This window comes from Hyperolius riggenbachi, chromosome 7 (genome assembly GCF_040937935.1).
Source record: "Hyperolius riggenbachi isolate aHypRig1 chromosome 7, aHypRig1.pri, whole genome shotgun sequence".
NCBI lineage: Eukaryota > Metazoa > Chordata > Amphibia > Anura > Hyperoliidae > Hyperolius > Hyperolius riggenbachi.
Window position 1 is genome coordinate 5791999 of NC_090652.1, and position 18002 is coordinate 5810000.

Below are 18002 nucleotides of genomic sequence, written 5' to 3' on the forward strand. Positions count from 1 at the left end.
ACACGCTCTATAGGGTGTTGATTATCATGTAGCAGGTTTGAGGCCTCTGCCATTAACAGTGTGAGAATGGCAGCAGTTTCAATATTCCCCTTGAAAATCAATAGGTGAACTTTGATTGGCTGTTGTAGGCTCCACCTACTTTTCTGAACATTAATTCCAGTCACTCAGTTACCAACTGTGTTAAGTTTGAGAACCCTGCCAATAACAGAGTAAGAATGGCTGCAGTTTATATTTTCCCGTGTAACGTACAGTCACTCAATGACCAAGTTTATAAGCTTAGGGGTTCTTGGCATCAATAATTGTGTGAATGGAAGCAGTTTATCCAACAAAGAAGTCTGATTTGCTGTTTTTGGCCCCGCCCCCTTTTCAGAATTTAAACCCCAGTCTACCAGTGATTGACTGTACCAGATTTAAGGTCTCTGTCCTTAAAGGGAAGGTTCAGGGAGGGGATTCAAAAAATAAAAATAAATTTCCACTTACCTGGGGCTTCCTCCAGCCCGTGGCAGGCAGGAGGTGCCCTCGCCGCCGCTCCGCAGGCTCCTGGTGGTCTCCGGTGCCCGACCCGACCTGGCCAGGCCGGCTGCCAGGTCGGGCTCTTCTGCGCTCCATTTCCTGGCACTTCTGCGTCCCACGCCGGCGCGCTGACGTCATCGGACGTCCGCCGGGCTGTACTGCACATGCGCAGAATGCGCAGAATGCAGAATGCGGAGCGGCGGCGAGGGCACCTCCTGCCTGTCACGGGCTGGAGGAAGCCCCAGGTAAGTGGAAATTTATTTTTATTTTTTTAATCCCCTCCCTGAACCTTCCCTTTAAGAGTGTAAGAAGTAATGTAACTACTCCCCTTAAAAATCAATAGGTGAGTTTTGAGTGGCTCCACCCACTTTCCTGAGTATTAATTCCAGTCATCCAGTGACCAACTGTGTCAAGTTTAAGAAACCTGCCATTAACAGTGTAAGAATGGCTGCAGTTTATATTTTCCCATGTAAAAAGTTAGTTGTTTTTGGCTCCGCCCACTATTTCTAACCTTGACATACAGTCACTCAATGACCAAGTTTATGAGCTTTGAGGTCCTTGCCATTAATACGTTGCAATTTCCCACTCAGATTAAACAAATCTGATTGGCTGTTTGTGGCCTGCCCCCTTTTCAGAATTGAAAAGGGGGCGGGCCAGTGACTGACTGTACCAGATTTGAGCCCTCTGCCATTAAGAGTGTATGAAGGGCAGCAATGTAAATAATCCCCTTGAAAATCAATCAATCCCAGTCACCCAATGACCAACTGTGCCAAGTTTGGGAACACTGCCATTAACAGTGTAAGAATGGTTGCAGTTTATATTTTCCCATGTAAAAAATGTAGTTGTTGCCGCTGCACACTTTTTCTAACCTTGACATACAATCAGTCAATTACCAAGTTTATGAGCTTTGGGGTCCTTGGTATCAATAATTTGTATATTCCCATTGAAATTAAACAAATCTAATTTGCTGTGTGTGGCTCCGCCCCCTTTCTGAATTTGAACCCCAGTTACCTAGTGACCACCTGTACCAGGTTTGAGGCACCTGCTATTAACAGTGTAAGAATAGCAGGAATTTAAATATTCCCCTTGAAAATCAACAGATGAATTCTGAATATTATTTCCAGTCACCCAGTGACTAACTGTGCAAAGTTTGAGAACCCAGCCATTAACAGTGTAAGAATGGCTGCAGTTTAAATATTCCCCTTAAAAATCAATAGGTGAATTTTAATTGGCTGTTGTAGGCTCCACCCACTTTCCTGAATCTTAATCGCACTCACCCAGTGACCAAGTGTGTAAAGTTTGAGAACCCTGCCATTAACAGTGTAAGAATGGCCGCAGTTTACATTTTCCCATTAAAAATGAATGGCTGAAATTTGATTGGCTGTGTTATGCTCCGCCCACTTTTCCTGGATTTGTAACCTCGGTCACCAAGTGACCACCTGTGCCAAGTGTGGGGACTCTGGCTTGATTACTGTGAGAATGGCAGCCTTTTACATTTTTTCCATTGACATGAATGGGTGAAATCTGATTGGGTGTTTGTAGCTCCGCCCAGGTGTGCAGGGGGGCCGCGAGACCCCCAGAACATATCATCCCAGGTAGTAAGGGATCTGTATACCAAGTTTCGTTTTTTTTCACGTGATACACACACACTTCAGCCTATGACAGCCGATCACATCCCTGCCTACAGAGGGGACAGCCATGTCACACGGCTGTCCCCAGTACAGCACTGCTTTAGATCGCAGTGCTGTACATGGTAATTAGATGGCGGTTTTGCCGTCTAACAGTCTACAAGCGGTGATTGCCGCTGGGAGACTGAAGGCGGAGCTCCGCCTACCAAGCAGAGACGTGCGCGATCTACTGCAAAAGCAAGCCCCAGGACTTTACGCTGATCGGCATTACGCGGTCCTGGGGATGCCGCCGCAACCACGCCCACCGGCATGACGCAGCCGGCAATAGGTTAAACAATACCAGTTGCCTGGCAGCCCTGCTGATCTCATTGTCTGCCGTAGTGTCTGAATCACACACCTGAAACAAGCATGCAGCTAATCAAGTCACAGATCAGTCAGAGCACCTGATCTGCTGCATGCTTGTTCAGGGGCTATGGCTAAAAGTATAAGGCCTCGTTCACATGTAAGCGGGAATCGCGTGGGCAGTTTGGTCAGATTTGGGGGTAAAAGGGGACATTTGGGAGGGTGGGGTGTTAAACCTCCATGATGGCGTTCTGCAGGGGTGTCAGCTCTGATTGGATGATAAAATGAATGTAGCATGAATAGCGAGCGTTCTGTATATCGCAATTATCCGTCGCATCCGTCTCAACTGATTGGAGAGTGAATTTGTTTTAATGGCGTTTTATTTCGATGTTAATCTGCCATTAGAGTGAATTTATGGCGGACAGGGACACGATCACACCCGGTATATAATCCTCCAGCTTATGTACAGCACGGCATCATCAAAAGCTACTTTACACTAATTGGTGACAAGCCCAGGTACAATGTGTCTTTATGTGACAGTGTCACTCACAGCTTAGCATGTCATTACAGCAGCACCAGCGTACAGAGATGTCACTGTGCAGCACGTGGGGGACGTATTCACTAGAATACAGCGCAGGAGGCCTTTCCAGACTTAGAGCGCGATGGACTACAAGGCATGCAGCCATGCATTACTGCAATGCACTGCTGCGCGTCGCATAAGTGGGAACAGACAGTGCAGTCTATGCACCTCTGTTTGCGTACTGCACACTATACGTGTCAGTGAAATGCGCACAGCAACACATATAGTGGAAGAAGACCTCAGACAAGTCTCCAGATATAGGCGCTCTCTAGGCAACAGCCTCAGTGTTCACACTGCTGCGTTTTTTTATGCGATTACCTGCTATGATTAACCACTTTACCCCCGCGCGTACGTATTTCTCCGCCCCTTTTTCCATCCTTTAACAACCAGGGACGGAGAAACACGTACTTTCTGCGTACCCGACGCTGTCCGCGCTCCCGCTCGTAAACACGCCGCTAGTAAACCCGCCGCCCGCTCGCCCAGAGATCAATGAACGGGAAAATCCATTCCCGTTCGTTGATCTAAGCCCCGCAATGATCAGCTGCTCTCCTATGGGCAGCGCGATCATTGTGAGAAAAAACTCACGTGTCCAGCCTCCTTATACTTCCTCCAAGCTTCCGGAAGGAAGCTTGGAGGTCGCATTAAAACAAAAAGTTACTGTGGCCATCTTGTGGCCAAATAGTAAACTACATCCTACACATTTTTCACATACAAATAAATGACTTTTACATATAAAATTAACTCATTACCTCCCACACTCCCCATTTTTTTTTTTTTTTGTAATTAAAAAAAAATTAAAAAATTTACAATTAAAAAAAATACATAAATAGTTACCTTAGGGACTGAACTTTTTAAATATTTATGTCAAGAGGGTATAACACTGTTACTTTATAAACTATGGGCTTGTAATTAGGGATGGACGCAAAAATGAAAAAAATGCACCTTTATTTCCAAATAAAATATTGGCGCCAAACATTGTGATAGGGACATAATTTAAATGGTTTTATAACCGGGACAAAAGGGCAAATACGTTTCATGGGTTTTAATTACAGTAGCATGCATTATTTAAAAACTATAATGACCGAAATCTGAAAAATAATTATTTTTTTCCCCACATTTTTCCTATTTTCCCATTAAAACACATTTAGAAAAAAATAATTCTTGGCATAATGTCCCACCTAAAGAAAGCCTAATTGGTGGCGAAAAAAACAAGATATAGTTCATTTCATTGCGATAAGTAATGATCAAGTTATAGGGGAATGAATGGAAGGAGCGCTGAAAGGTGAAAATTGCTCTGGTGCTCAGGGGGTAAAACCCCTCAGTGGTGAAGTGGTTAAGGACCACTACAGGTCCGAAACATGTTAGCTGAGCGTTTTTGTGGCTGTTCTGGGATAAGTCCCAAATAAACTGTTGGTATAACTTTGAAGCGGACCAAATTTTCTTTTCTCTACTTTGACCTGTGGGGTGGTTGCCCAGGTCCAGCTCGGTTACCATCACAAGAGTAGCGGTGCGTCCACCTTTTTCACTCTCTAAAGAATTGTTTGCACGCAGGTGCAGAAACTTTTGATTCTAAAAAAAAAAAAAAGAACTGCGCACGCAGCCTTCGTTTTGCATTGTCGCCGGCTCAGTGTGGGCAGTTCAGGCTTTGGAGTAGTGGTGATGTTTGCATTATGCGCAGTGGTTAAGTGTGGGCGGTGAAATAGTGGGTGGTGGCTTGTTGAGGGGTGCGTGTTCACGTGCGTTGGTGCGTACTTACAGCCTTGGTTTTGCATTGTCGGTTGCTTAGTATGGGACAGCGCAGGCTTTGGAGTTGTTGTGATGTTTTGCATCATGGGAGGTGGCTTAGCGTGGGCTGCGGCTTAGTGCGGCAGTTGTGGTGTGCAGCTGCGTCCGTGCGTGCTTGCAGCCTTCCTTTTGCGTTGCTGGTGACACCTTCATGTGGGCGGTGCAGGCTTTGGAGTCATGGTGATGTTTGCGTTATGGGGCGGTGGCTTAGTGTGGGCGGTTCGGTTGTGGGTGGATGCTTAGTTTGGGCGGCGGCTTAGTGCGGCAGTTGTGGTGTTAGCGTGCAGCTGTAGCTGCATCTGTGCATGCGTACAGCCTTTGTTTAGCATATAGCATCGCTGGCGATCAGTAAAGAGCTGCGACAATGAAATTCAGTGTAGGCGTTTTCGCTAAAGCGTTTTGATTATCCCAGAAGCACAAATGTGATGCATGCAGAATGTTTCAGTGTTTGCGCTCGTGTTAATAGTAAAGCAACAATGCTACCAAGTGCTGTGCGATGCGGAGACCACGTGATCCGCATCACGTGGTCCCGCCAGCTAATCGCCGCACAGAGCGGCTGCTCCAGGAAGTAAACACTGCACATCACAGTGCAGTGAATATTAACCACTTTACCCCCCGAGGTACGAATTTCTCCGTCCCTTTTTCCCCCCCCTAAAAAACCAAGGGACGGAAAAATCCGCACCTCCCGCGCTACCGCCGCTGTCCGTGCTCCCGCCGCTCATGCGCGCTGCCGCCCGCTCGCCTTATGATCAATGAACGGGAAGATCCATTCCCATTCGTTGATCTAAGCCCCCGCAATGATCTGCTGCTTCTATGAGAAACAGCGAGATCATTGTGATTTTCCCAGCCTCGTAGTGCTTCCTGTAAGCGTCCTTCCGGACGCTTACAGGTCGCATGAACACAAACTCACTGTAGCCATCTTGTGGCCAAATAGTAAAACTACACCCTAAAGCATTTTACACATACAAATACATTCGTTTTCCACAATAAATTAACTCATTACCTCCCACACTCCCCATTTTTTTTTTTAAATTAAAAAAAAAAATACAATAAAAAAAACCATAAATAGTTACCTTAGGGACTGAACTTTTTAAATATTTATGTCAAGAGGGTATAACACTGTTACTTTATAAACTACAGGCTTGTATTTAGGGATGGATGCAAAACTGAAAAAAATGCACCTTTACTTCCAAATAAAATATTGGCGCCAAACATTGTGATAGGGACATAATTTAAACGGTTTTATAACCGGGACAAATGGGCAAATACATTTCATGGATTTTAATTACAGTAGCATGCATTATTTAAAAACTATAATGGCAGAAAACTGAAAAATAATAATTTTTTCCCACATTTTTTCCTATTTTCCCATTAACCTCCCTGGCGGTAAGCCCGAACTGAGTTCGGCTATGCCGCCGGGAGGCACCGCTCAGGCCCCGCTGGGCCGATTTGCATAATTTTTTTTTGTTACACGCAGCTAGCACTTTGCTAGCTGCGTGTAACCTCTGATCGCCGCCGCTACCCGCCGATCCGCCGCTATACGCGTCGCCGCAGCCGCCCCCCCCCCCCCCCCCAGACCCCGTGCGCTGCCTGGCCACTCAGTGCCAGGCAGCGCCGTGGGGTGGATCGGATTCCCCTTTGACGTCACGACGTCGATGACGTCGGTGACGTCATCCCGCCCCGTCGCCATGGCGACGGGGGAAGCCCTCCAAGAGATCCCGTTCTTTGAACGGGATCTCTTGATCTCTGATCGCCGAAGGCGATCGGAGGGGCTGGGGGAATGCGCTCAGCAGCGGCTATCATGTAGCGAGACATTGTCTCGCTACATGAAAAATAAAAAAAAAATAAAAAAAAACGTATTTGCTGCCCCCTGGCGGATTTTAATAAACCGCCAGGGAGGTTAAAACACATTTAGAATAAAATAATTCTTGGCATAATGTACCACCTAAAGAAAGTTAATTGGTGGTGAAAAAAACAAGATACAGTTCATTTCATTGCGATAAGTAATAATAAAGTTATAGACGAATGAATGGAAGGAGCGCTGAAAGGTGAAAATTGCTCTGGTGTTCAAGGGGTAAAACCCCTCAGTGGTTAATTAGCCATGTGGCTGGCCGCGGAGGAGGAGGGGAGACCTCCTCCTCCAACATCACTGAGCATGTGCAAACAGTCTAACGCGGCTTAGCCGCGTATAACGCACAGCATGCAGCACTTTCTTTTAACTTGCTGCTTTACAATGTAACACAACGTGGGCACTGTGAACAGCCCATTGATTTTTCATTGCTGTGCGGTGGGCTGCGTTACTGGCTGCTCTAACGTGCGCCTGTAACGTCTTAGGCAGGGAACACACTTGACTGTTTTCGTGCGCGTTTTCTGCACAGAAAAACTGAGAACTCATGATAATCAATGGGCTAGTGCACACTTACTGTGTTGTTCACACGCAGAAAAAAACTGACATTCTGCATGATCACTCTGCACATTTTGTCAGTTTTCTCTATCAATTACATCAGCTACTGTGAAAAAACGCGCGCGTTTTCCTGCATGGAAACACACTTGGTGTGCAGAAAAAGTATGCAGAAAAGCGCACGCGGAAAACTGAAAGTCAAGTGTGTTCCCTGCCTTACTGTGAAAGCAGCCTAATAGTGACGATGGTTCCGCTGCTCTTGTCAGACCTCCATTAGATGCCCCTCCCCCTCTGCAGGTTCAGACCCACACTCTGTGTCATGTGATCATGTAAGCAGTCACATGACACAGAATGCCAGCACTCCTTCTGCAGGAGGAGAGACCCACCCAGTTTTGTTATGAATGGAAGAGTGGGGTGATTTTTATTAATGGTGTCCTGTATACAGAGCACTTATAGCAGTAAGCATTAACACTGTAGCACCAATCATTGCTTTCTATCAGTTCTGGGTAGAGACGGCACTGGGGGAGGCCATGACAGTCCTCAGTGCGGGGGGGTGAAAAATGGAGGGGGGGTGCTGAAAAATGGGTGTGGCCATGAACCAGGGTGTGGGTGTGGTCACGGGTGGAGCCAAATTTACATGAACTAAGCAGTGGTGGAACATTAGACTAGGGATTAGATTGTAAGCGCCCCCCAGTTTAGGTAGTGACAGGGACCCCCCATGTTTAGGGACAGGTGCTCCCCAGTTTAGGTAGTGACAGGGACCCCCCATGTTTAGGGACAGGTGCTCCCCAGTTTAGGTAGTGACAGGGACCCCCCATGTTTAGGGACAGGTGCTCCCCAGTTTAGGTAGTGACAGGGACCCCCCATGTTTAGGGACAGGTGCTCCCCAGTTTAGGTAGTGACAGGGACCCCCCATGTTTAGGGACAGGTGCCCCCCAGTCCTAGGTAGGGACAGGGTCCCCACTCACCGCCGCCCGTCCGTCCCCGCTGCCTATCATGTAATAGGCAGAGTGCCAGCAGCCAGCGCCAGACCTCCGATCAGCCGGCGACCAATGAGAAGCGGGCGCATGGTACCCCTGTGGACACCGCGCTGCATATGCGGATAGGGTTGCCAGGTCGGCTGATGGAGAAAACCGGACAGGGGGTGGAGTTAGGGGTGGAGTTAGGGGCGGAGTCAGAAGCGCACTTTTATGTAGAGTGGGGCTAAGCAATGGGCTTTTTTTAAAAAAAAAATCTATAGTATTTATATCGCACTGACATCTTCTGCAGCACATTACAGAGTACATAGCCATGTCACTAACTGTCCTCACCAGTAGTACTGGTCCAGTGCACATAAGAGACAGTTTTTCACCAGTAACTGCACATAAGAGACAGCTTTTCACCAGTAAATGCACATTATAAGAGACACCTTTTCGCCAGTAAATGCACATAATAAGAGACAGCTTTTCCCCAGTAAATGCACAAGAGACAGCTTTTCACCAGTAAATGCACATAATAAGACACAGCTTTTCACCAGTAAATGCACATAATAAGAGACAGCTTTTCACCAGTAAATGCACAAATGAGACAGCTTTTCACCAGTAAATGCACAAAAGAGACAGCTTTTCACCACTAAATGCACATAATGACAAACAGCCAGTGTTCCCAGTATATGTAGCCAGGGATATATGTGCCCAGTATATGTAGCCAGGGGGTATATATGTCCCAGTATATGTAGGCAGGGGTGTAAATGTCCCAGTATACGTAGGCAGGGGTATATATGTCCCAGTATATGTAGCCAGGGGGTATATGTGCCCAGAATAGGTAGCCAGGGGGTATATGTGCCCAGAATAGGTAGCCAGGGGCTATATGTGCCCAGAATAGGTAGCCAGGGGCTATATGTGCCCGGAATAGGTAGCCAGGGGCTATATGTGCCCGGAATAGGTAGCCAGGGGCTATATGTGCCCGGAATAGGTAGCCAGGGGGTATATGTGCCCGGAATAGGTAGCCAGGGGGTATATGTGCCCGGAATAGGTAGCCAGGGGGTATATGTGCCCGGAATAGGTAGCCAGGGGGTATATGTGCCCGGAATAGGTAGCCAGGGGCTATATGTGCCCAGAATAGGTAGCCAGGGGCGGGGGGAAGGGGGGCAATCTCCCCCCCCTTCTTCCCTCACCTTAGGGTGCTGTCTCTCTCCCCCGCTGTCTCCTCCAATATTGATGTGCAGGCTGGCGGGTGGCTGCGGGCGGAACTTACCTCTGTGTCGCAGGCGCCGGAAGTTCGGGTCCCGCAGCCGCTGAGTTTCGACTCAAAAAAGATCCGGATCAAAGATCCGAATCATTCATGAGCCGGACAACACTATTCAGACTGATAGTGTTGTCCGGCTCATGAATGAGATTCTCAGCGGCTGCGGGACCCGAACTTCCGGCGCTGGAGCGACACAGAGGTAAGTTCCGCCTGCAGCCACTCGTCAGCCTGCACATCATATTGGAGGAGACAGCGGGGTAGAGAGAGCACCCTAAGGTGAGGGAAGGGGGGGGAGATTGCCCCCCTTCTCCACCGCTGCTCCCAGCTCTCTCTCTGCTGCGCTGTTCTCCTCCTGCGCTGCGGGGGGCTCTAAAACCGGACAACTTAATTGTCCGGTTTAGCATGTTTTTTTACACTGGACACAGCGCACAAAAACCGGACTGTCCGGTGTAAAACCGGACACCTGGTAACCCTATATGCGGAAGTGATGTCACTTCCGCAGTTCAGCGCGGTATCCGTGAGGTCCTAGCGCCCGCTTGAATCCTATGAGCAGATTGTTTAGGTAAACCCTAACACTACATGGAGGTGGTAACATTGGTCAGTGATTGGCCAATCATAATTGAAAGTGTGTAGCAGGCTTGATTCTGACCACCAAACAATCTAGCAAACATTCGATTTACGTTATAGTCACTAGTAATGAGCTTACATTTCGCATGATGGTAACTTTGGAGCAACATTTCTAATTACGAAACACAATCATAATACAAAATGTAAAACCATTGCTTAATTAACTGTAATTGTAATTAACTGTAATTGTAGTTGTAATTAACTGTAATTGTAATTAAAATGCATAATTTCGCGGTGACTGGTGATTTTGCAAAATATTCCCATTGACTTTAATGCCTGTGGAAAAAAACAACATTTTCGCATGCATGCGCATACATTTTATACAGATACTCATCTATGTGAAAATGTCTTTAAAATACGTTACTGAATTCCGTGAACGCCATTTCACGTAACTTGCAAAAATTACACCAAAATCAAGAAAACGTAAATACAATCTCAATCCTAATTGTGAAATTACATGAACATTTGCAAAATGATCCTTTGTGATCAATGCTGGAAACAAGATTATTCGTGATCGATTCTGTTATTAGATCCTGACAGAGATTTGCAGACTGATTGATCATTCAGATGATTTGGGTGTATCGAGTAATCGATCATATCTTATGATTTCAGATGGATATTAGTGAAGACAAATAACATTTATATTGCATTTTTCTCCTGGCAGACTCAAAATGCCAGAGCTGCAGCCACTAGGGGGTGCTCTATAGGCAGTAGCAGTGTTAGGTCAGAGCTGCAGCCACTAGGGGGCGCTCTATAAGCAGTAGGAGTGTTAGGCCAGAACTGCAGCCACTAGGGGTTGCTCTATAGGCAGTAGCAGTGTTAGGCCAGAGCTGCAGCCACTAGGGGGGCTCTATAGGCAGTAGCAGTGCTAGGCCGGAGCTGCAGCCACTAGGGGGTGCTCTATAGGCAGTAGCAGTGTTAGGCCAGAGCTGCAGCCACTAGGGGTTGCTCTATAGGCAGTAGCAGTGTTAGTACAGAGCTGCAGCCACTAGGGAGCGCTCTATAGGCAGTAGCAGTGTTAGGGCAGAGCTGCAGCCACTAGGGGGAGCTCTATAGGCAGTAGCAGTGTTAGGCCAGAGCTGCAGCCACTAGGGGGAGCTCTATAGGCAGTAGCAGTGTTAGGCCAGAGCTGCAGCCACTAGGGGTTGCTCTATAGGCAGTAGCAGTGTGTTAGGCCAGAGCTGCAGCCACTAGGGGGCTCTCTATAGGCAGTAGCAGAGTTAGGTCAGAGCTGCAGCCACTAGGAGGTGCTCTATAGGCAGTAGCGCTGTTAGGCCAGAGGTGGAGCCACTAGGGGGAGCTCTATAGGCAGTAGCAGTGTTAGGCCAGAGCTGCAGTCACTAGGGGGCGTTCTATAGGCAGTAGCAGTGTTAGGCCAGAGCTGCAGCCACTAGGGGGCGCTCTATAGGCAGCAGCAGTGTTAGTACAGAGCTGCAGCCACTAGGGGTTGCTCTATAGGCAGTAGCAGTGTTAGGCCAGAGCTGCAGCCACTAGGGGGTGCTCTATAGGCAGTAGCAGAGGTAGGGAGTCTTGCCCAAGGTCTCCTACTGAATAGATGCTGGCTTACTGAAATGAGTCATAGACAGAGCCCTTAAAGGGACTCCGAGCACCTCTCATGGGCATGCCTTTAAGACAGACGACTTCCAACAAAGTCGTGCTATGACCCCTCTGGAGGAGCCTCTTGCAATGGCCATGCGTGTCACTTCCTCTTCCTGCTTCATTCAGTGATGCACTTCTCTAACAGAGAAGACAGGGGTGACCCCGGAAGTTATAGCATAGCCAAGATGGCAGCCGCGATTTTTAAATTTAAATCGAATGAAAACTATTTGGTGTAGAATGCCGATTCAAATGAAAGAGGAGAGCAAAAGCTACAGAAAGGTATGCATCTTTAAAGAAAATCTGTATTGTTAAAATCACACAAAAGTAAACATACCAGTGCGTTAGGGGACATCTCCTATTACCCTCTGTCACAATTTCGCCGCTCCCCGCCGCATTAAAAGTGGTTAAAAACAGTTTTAAAAAGTTTGTTTATAAACAAACAAAATGGCCACCAAAACAGGAAGTAGGTTGATGTACAGTATATCCACACATAGAAAATACATCCATACACAAGCAGGCTGTATACAGCCTTCCTTTTGAATCTCAAGAGATCATTTGTGTGTTTCTTTCCCCCTGCATCTCTCATGCACTGAAGTGTCAGGCTGCTCTTTTCTTCCTGCAAACAGCTTTGTCCTTGTCTGTAATTCCTCACTATGTGAAAGCCCAGCCAACTCAGAGGACGATTTATCCAGCTTGTAAAAGATAAGAGAGAAGAGAGAAGCTGCTCTAATCTAAATAACACACAGGCAGTGTGCATAGAGGGGCCTGGAAGGGGGAGTTTATAGCAGAACCACAACACTGAAGAACTTGGCAGCCTTCCAGACACAGGCCGACAAGTCTGACAAGAGAGAGATAAGTTGATTTATTACAGAGACTGTGATAGTAGAACGTGCTGCAGTAAGCCAGAACACATTAGAATAGCTTTTGGAACTTGTAGGATGATAAAAACAGGATGCAATTTTTGTTACGGAGTCTCTTTAAGTACTTTTTAGTACTGGTCGGAGTCTTAAAGGCATGCCCATGAGAGGTGCTCGGAGTCCCTTTAACTATTCCGTATGAGGACTGGTCAGCTCATGGTTTGGTTCCAGGTGTGGCCAGTATTCCTATATCTGACACCCGGGGTGACAGGTCCTCTCTAGCAGGGCCATCACGTGACAGGTCCTCTTTACCAGGGACATTGGTGTTTTGTTTGTGATGTTGCGCAGCCTGTTTTTCTCACTCGTGAGACGATGAATCTACATGTTTTCTCGGTTTCCTCATTCTAGTCTAACTATTGTAATATCATTAGAGTTCCGGTCGGACTGGTTCCCTTACGCATCATTAATGCCATTTATGCTGAGGGCTAAAGTCTATGGCCGCAAATAATCTCACTCAGACATTTAACCACTGATTGCCAAACCAGCCTCGATTGTATCTGCTCCACTTTGCTGGCTTACATAATGTGCACCTGCACTACCTGACCTCACATCTACTAAATGCCCACCTCCTAATGCTGGTCGATGTTTAGCTTGCTACACACGTCCAATTCTGATATTACCCCCTCTATGTAGGTAGTATTTATTTTATTTATTTATATACTGCTGACATATCACGCAGCGCTTTACAGAATACATAGTCATGTCACTGACTGTCCTCAGAGGAGCTCACAATCTAATCCTACCATAGTCAGTCTAATGTCCTACCATATTATTATGTATTTATATAGCACTGACATCTTCTGCAGCACATTACAGAGTACATAGTCATGTCACTGACTGTCCTCAGAGGAGCTCACACTCTAATCCTACCATAGTCATAGTCTAATGTCCTACCATATTATTATTATGTATTTATATAGCACTGACATCTTCTGCAGCACATTACAGAGTACATAGTCATGTCACTGACTGTCCTCAGAGCTCACACTCTAATCCTACCATAGTCATAGTCTAATGTCCTACCATATTATTATTATGTATTTATATTGCACTGACATCTTCTGCAGCACATTACAGAGTACATAGTCATGTCACTGACTGTCCTCAGAGGAGCTCACAATCTAATCCTACCATAGTCATAGTCTAATGTCCTACCATATTATTATTATGTATTTATATAGCACTGACATCTTCTGCAGCACATTACAGAGTACATAGTCATGTCACTGACTGTCCTCAGAGGAGCTCACAATCTAATCCTACCATAGTCATAGTCTAATGTCCTACCATATTATTATTATGTATTTATATAGCACTGACATCTCCTGCAGCACATTACAGAGTACATAGTCATGTCACTGACTGTCCTCAGAGGAGCTCACACTCTAATCCTACCATAGTCATAGTCTAATGTCCTACCATATTATTATTATGTATTTATATAGCACTGACATCTCCTGCAGCACATTACAGAGTACATAGTCATGTCACTGACTGTCTTCAGAGGAGCTCACACTCTAATCCTACCATAGTCATAGTCTAATGTCCTACCATATTATTATTATGTATTTATATAGCACTGACATCTCCTGCAGCACATTACAGAGTACATAGTCATGTCACTGACTGTCCTCAGAGGAGCTCACAATCTAATCTCTACCATAGTCATATTCTAATGTCCTACCATATGATTATTATGTATTTATATAGCCCTGACATCTTCTGCAGCACATTACAGAGTACATAGTCATGTCACTGACTGTCCTCAGAGGAGCTCACAATCTAAACCCTGCCATAGTCATATTCTAATGTCCTACCATATTATTATTATTATGTATTTATATAGCACTGACATCTTCTGCAGCACTTCACAGAGTACATAGTCATGTCACTGACTGTCCTCAGAGGAGCTCACAATCTAAACTCTGCCATAGTCATATGTCTATATATATGTACTAGCCAACCCGCGTCGTAGCATACGCCGCATCTATCTATCTAATAGAGTACGTGCCTCAACCTTGAAGCAAGAAGAAGTAGGCTTTCCATGAGAAAATGTATGCGTGCTCAAACACCAAGTTTAACCCTAGCAAGTCTGGCTTTGCAAATCTGGCCTAATTGGCTATTCATGAGGCAATGCTCATGCAAATATGCATTTGCTTTCGCATGCCAAACTATGCAGGGTCCAAAAACCAATACCGCAAAGCGATCGCCCTGCGGGAATTAGTTCATGCTACATTAGCACTATCCAGGAGCGCCACGGGGAGGATTCCGAATGCCCCCATACAACCGGGGGACTGCGGGGTCCCAGGCTCTCTCACTGCCTGGGAACCACAGCGGCACCCCGGAGGAGGAGGCTGGGTGGCGCAGCTGCACCCCCCCCCCCCAAGTGTGGTCAGCGCTGGGGAGAGCCATCCGCACCCACCTCCCAATATTAAAAACAGGCACTTACCTTAACGTCCATTGCGTTCTGCTACATGCGCATTAATTTGGGGGCACCACATGAGAAAGGAGTAAAGCATGGGTCTCCCCGAGCTTTAGAGCTCAGGGCTGGCTCACATACAACACTCCGGGGTGGGGGAAGGACAGGCGCAGACAACTCACTCCAGGGCTCACACCACCAGAGCAAGCCATCCACCACCTGCCTCCAAAGGATACAACTGCAAAAAATGCTTTCCATGAGAAAAATGTTGCGTGCTCAAACACCAAGTTTAACCCTAGCAAGTCTGGCTTTCCAAATCTGGCCTAATTGGCTATTCATGAGGCAATGCTCATGCAAATATGCATTTGCTTTCGCATGCCATACTATGCAGGGTCAAAAAACCAATACTGCAAAGTGCTCTCTCGCTGCCTGGGAACCACAGCGGCACCCCAGAGTGGGAGGCTGGGTGGCGCAGCCGCCCCCCCCCCCCCCCCCCCAAGCGTGGCCAGCGCTGGGGAGAGCGGTCCGCACCCACCTCCTAATATTAAAAACAGCCATTTACCTTAACGTCCATTGGGTTCTGCTACATGCGCATTAATTTTCTCATGGAAAGCATTTTGTGCAGTTTGTATTCTTTGGAGGCAGGTGGTGGATGGCTTGCTCCGGTGGTGTGAACCCTGGAGTGAGTGCGCCTGTCCTCCCCCCCCCCCCCCCCTCTGGAGAGCTGTATGTGAGCCAGCCCCGAGCTCTAAAGCTCGGGGTGACCCATGCTTCTCTCCTTTCTCATGTGGTGCCCCTAAATTAATGCGCATGTAGCAGAACGCAATGGACGTTAAGGTAAGTGCCTGTTTTTAATATTGGGAGGTGGGTGCAGACGGCTCTCCCCGGCGCTGGCCACACTTGGGGGGGGTCGTCCGCGCCACCCAGCCTCCCCCTCCGGGGTGCCGCTGTGGTTTCCAGGCAGTGAGAGAGCCTGGGACCCTGCGGTCCCCCCAGTTGTATAAAAAAGGGGCATTGGGAATGCTCCCCGTGGCACTCCTGGAGGCCTGGAGCACACCAAAAACTGCTAGCAGATCCGCAAAATGCTAGCAGATTTTGAAACGCTTTTTCTTATTTTTCTGTAGCATTTCACCTAGCATTTTGCGGTTTTGTATAGCGTTTTTGGTGTAGTAGATTTCATATATTGTTACAGTAAAGCTGTTACTGAACAGCTTCTGTAACAAAAACGCCTGCAAAACCGCTCTGAACTTCCGTTTTTCAGAGCGGTTTGCGTTTTTCCTATACTTTACATTGGAGGCAGAAACGCCTCCGCAATCCAAAAAATGCCTCACCTCGGGAGTATGCGTTTCAGCAAAACGCCTCCCGCTCTGGTGTGCACCAGCCATTGAAATACATTACCCAAGCGTATCCGCAGCCGCAAGTGGATCGCAAAACGCTGCTGAACCGCTTTGGTGTGCACTAAGCCGGATAGTGCTAATGTAGCATGTAGCAGGGTGACTGCTTTGTGGTATTGGTTTGTGCATGCATTTGCATGAGCATTGCCTCATGAATAGCCAATTAGGCCAGATTTGCAATGCCAGACTTGCTAGGGTAAGGCCTCTTTTCCATGGACTGTGAATAGGCAGTGAAATGGCTCTCAAACTCTCACAACTGCTCACTGCTGCCTGGTAACTGCTCGCTGCTGCCTGGTAACTGCTTGCTGCTGCCTGGTAACTGCTTGCTGCTGCCTGGTAACTGCTTGCTGCTGCCTGGTAACTGCTTGCTGCTGCCTGGTAACTGCTTGCTGCTGCCTGGTATCTGCTCACTGCTGCCTGGTAACTGCTTGTTGCTGCCTGGTATCTGCTCACTGCTGCCTGGTAACTGCTTGCTGCTGCCTGGTAACTGCTTGTTGCTGCCTGGCATCTGCTCACTGCTGCCTGGTAACTGCTTGTTGCTGCCTGGTATCTGCTCACTGCTGCCTGATAACTGCTTGCTGCTGCCTGGTAACTGCTTACTGCTGCCTGGTAACTGCTTACTGCTGCCTGGTAACTGCTTACTGCTGCCTGGTAACTGCTTGTTGCTGCCTGGTATCTGCTCACTGCTGCCTGGTAACTGCTTGCTGAGCACACAGCTCAACAGTCCGTGGAAAAGAGGCCTTAAACTTGGTGTTTGAGCACGCATAAATTTTCTCATGCAAAGTACTTCTTCTTCTTGTTTGAAGGTTGAGGCACTTAGTCTATTATATATATAGATTGTGTAGTGTATGTATCGTAGTCTAGGGACAAATTTGGGGGAAGCCAATTAACTTATCTGTATGTTTTTTTTTTTGGGGGGGGGAGGGAGGATGTGGGAGGAAACTGGAGTGCCCGGAGGAAACCCACACAGACATGGGGAGAACATACAAACTCCTTGCAGATGTTGACCTGGCTGGATTATGAACCGGGGACCCAGCACTGCAAGGCGAGAGCGCTAACCACTATGCCACCGGGCTGCATAGTAATACTATGGGTTAGATAGCAGTAGGAGGCGCCCTTGTAGTAATGTTTGCACTTATGCGTATCTATAACAGTAAATGTATATGAAGTCGATCGCCTACCTTAAGAATGGACACTCCACTCGGTAGGATGAATTTGAACGATTTAATGATAATAAGCACCTAGGACAACGCGTTTCGCGGAACAAACCGCTTCATCAGGTCAATATAGTGCTGTAGCAATTGATGAATACTCTGGGCGCCCAGAGTATTCATCAATTGCTACAGCACTATATTGACCTGATGAAGCGGTTTGTTCCGCGAAACGCGTTGTCCTAGGTGCTTATTATCATTAAATCGTTCAAATTCATCCTACCGAGTGGAGTGTCCATTCTTAAGGTAGGCGATCGACTTCATATACATTTACTGTTATAGATACGCATAAGTGCAAACATTACTACAAGGGCGCCTCCTACTGCTATCTAACCTTGAGTTTAACATCCCACGCTGTGG

The 18002-nt window shown here is 47.2% G+C and overlaps 1 protein-coding gene across 2 annotated transcripts in view; it reads left to right on the top strand.

The window, feature by feature from the left end:
* Positions 1–18002, top strand: part of GRAP (GRB2 related adaptor protein) — a 143426-nt gene that overhangs the window by 94786 nt on the left and 30638 nt on the right. The window lies entirely within an intron of this gene.